Here is a 3,007-nt window from a genome sequence, read left to right as displayed (position 1 = left end):
TGAGTTCACGTTTCATGAGTCTACTGATCCTGACCCATTTTCAAAATGACGATAGAGATCGTTAATGGAGGATAAATAAAGAAGAAATGATAGAACGAAGATAGAGGAATACAATATGAGGAATAAATTCTAAATGATGACCTTTGATGAAGACAAGCTTGATTTAATTGAACAAAGGTGATTTATCTTGATTTGATTGGATGGTGTGGATTATCCCAAGTTTCTTCACTTTCTTACTTTGGATTATTTTGAACAAATTCAAAATTTCACCGCCAGTCAATGGCAATGACTTTGATCAAGAGGTAAATCTAATGTTGGATTTGTCCAGGTGAGTTATCACTAATATCGTCAATTTTGCAAGGTATTACTAAAATTCCCTTATATAAAATATTGTAAGAGTCTGGGTCGAGCAGACATTATTAGGACCCAGTCCGACAAGGATTTAATTGTCTAGAAATTTTGAGCTCGACCCAACCATTGAGGCTCATGATCAAGAAGCTAAATCTTATGTTTTTTTTTTTTTTTTAGGGGGGGGGACGGATTAGGCTGAGTTTTATTTTGACCAAAGGGTCCAATTAGCATCCATAAACCAGAGCCAATTTGATTTTTACACCATAATCCTGAACTTTTTTTGCAATTTTAGAAAACCTAGATCTCATAATTGGAAGCAGATCCTCTATAGTCTTCTACCACTGTAGTTTTTTTCTACGGTCCATAGAACATCACATTTAAGAAAAAAAAAAAAAACAACTCAGTCCTGTTGGACTCTTGGTTTAGATCAGATTTTAAAATATAAAAAGTCCAATTTTTTTTTTCCTCTAATGGATGGTCATTGGAATCCTTAATTTAAACGATTGGATGTAACTGTCTTGATGATATGACACATCTTCTACTGTTGAAAAGAACTACAGGAAAAACAAGCCATAGATGTGCTTCACTCGTAATTAAAGAAAGTCAATAATTAGGGAAATTTAATATTGTTAAGTCTAATGGAATCATTAAAGATATTAGAAGGTGTTCTTGATGAATTAGAAAATCCAATAATAATAGAATAAAATTATTCATGGTATGTTTTATGCTTTTCCATCACCACATTAAACCCTAGCCCATCCCATTGAGGTGGGAGATAGAAGTAGTTGAACCTAATATATTGGTTCATCTATAAGAGTATTAATCAATTGGAGATTATTTCACTGGAAAAAGCCTAATTGATTGGATTCTACGAGGAAACATATGCTTTAATCTACATGCTAAATTATTATCATCATTAATTTATTTTGAGATGTATTGGATTCAACGACAGAGATCGTTAGAAAATTTTAGATTATGAAATTCCTCTCTATATTGATTCTCCATTTATTTTTTCCTGGTTTTAATTGAGAACAAAATATAGCCTTGCCATTTTACAAGAAGATGAATGAGTTAAGGTCACTCTCTCCACAGATATAGCCTGAAACTGATCTGGGTGGGGACTGGGGACTGAAGATACACGTTTGGGTGAGGGAGTGTGTACTGATGATGTATGAGTAGTTATCTTGTAAGAAGGGGCACGCTGTTAGTGTCACCGCCCCCAGCGCATGATTGTGACTGTGCTTTGATAAGGGCACCGCATGCTTTTTTTGAATAAGTCACGGCCGTAATGAAATAAAAAGTAAGATGTAGGCGTGCTGTAGGGTTTGGAGTCTTTACACCCCAACATACACATACACACACACGTCCATGTCTTCTCTTTCCTTCCTTCCAACTAGTGTGCGCGTGTGTGGTATGTGTCATTGCCTTCACTATCAGTCCAATTGTCTCCTACTTGATTGTTTCCATCAATGTCTTCTTCTTCCATATATATATATATATTTTCTTTAAGGCATTTTAGTCTTAGAAATTAGTTACAGACTTATCAAGTACGATTTATATGTATTGCAATTTTAAAAAATGGGTTCCATCCATATATTATTAGCTGTGCACACCCAACAATGATAGCTCTCTTTCCGAAAATGATGGTGATAATGTGATGACAATGTCGCATTATTATGGATTGTAGACCATTGGATGGTCCTCAAGATTTGTGTGGTGTGGAACTTGAAGAATATTACTGGTTCATACCTTGAGAATGTTAGGAAAATTGAATATTGCAAAAGAATAAAACTCAGATATTTAAAGGATTCACATTGAGTGGTGATGACGTCGATCAACCTTCCATTGCCTTTGAAAGACTTTTCTAATATCCAACCTCGAGTCACACTAGGGTTTTCCATATATATATATATATATATATATATAGGGAAATGTTCAGCAACAAACATTTTGACAAACATTTTGGCAAAACATTTTTCAAAACATGGGTTAGAGATTTTGGAATGGGCTGATTTTTGGTGAGGATGATCTCTACAGTGAGGAGATCATCATCACCAAAAATCAGCCCATTCCAAAACTTCTAACCCCATCAAAAATGATTTACAAAAAAAAGACGGTCCACAATTTTTCAACTTGTAAACTAGGTCTAGAAGTTTTGGAATGGGCTGAGTTTTGGCGAGGATGATCTCCTCACAGTAGAGATCATCCTCACCAAAAATCAGCCCATTCCAATACCTCTAACCCATGTTTTGAAAAATGTTTGTTGCTGAACGGGACCCATATATATATATATATATATATATTATATATATATATATATATATATATATATTCTATTTAAAAATAAATTACAAAAAAAATTCAAATTATATACTCGTGAAAAATTCAAAATCCCCACCTTACATTAAATATAAAATTAAATGATTCGGACTAAAAGAAAATGATTTATTGAGAAATTTAGATGAATATTACATAAATCCTTATAAGGTATTTAGAAATAGAGATCGACTAGTTGCACACCACCCATTATCAATTGTACTTTGTAGAAACGTGGGCTTCAAAATCTTTGAGGAGGTTTGATCTCATCTACACGAGTTCAGGAGTCGTCGCCATTAAATTAAAACGTGAATGAACACTATAAAAGATTTTTTATTAA

Source organism: Akebia trifoliata, chromosome 13 (assembly GCF_017979445.1).
Source record: "Akebia trifoliata isolate Shusen 1 chromosome 13, ASM1797944v1, whole genome shotgun sequence".
Classification (NCBI taxonomy): domain Eukaryota; kingdom Viridiplantae; phylum Streptophyta; class Magnoliopsida; order Ranunculales; family Lardizabalaceae; genus Akebia; species Akebia trifoliata.
This window is presented reverse-complemented; position numbering follows the sequence as displayed.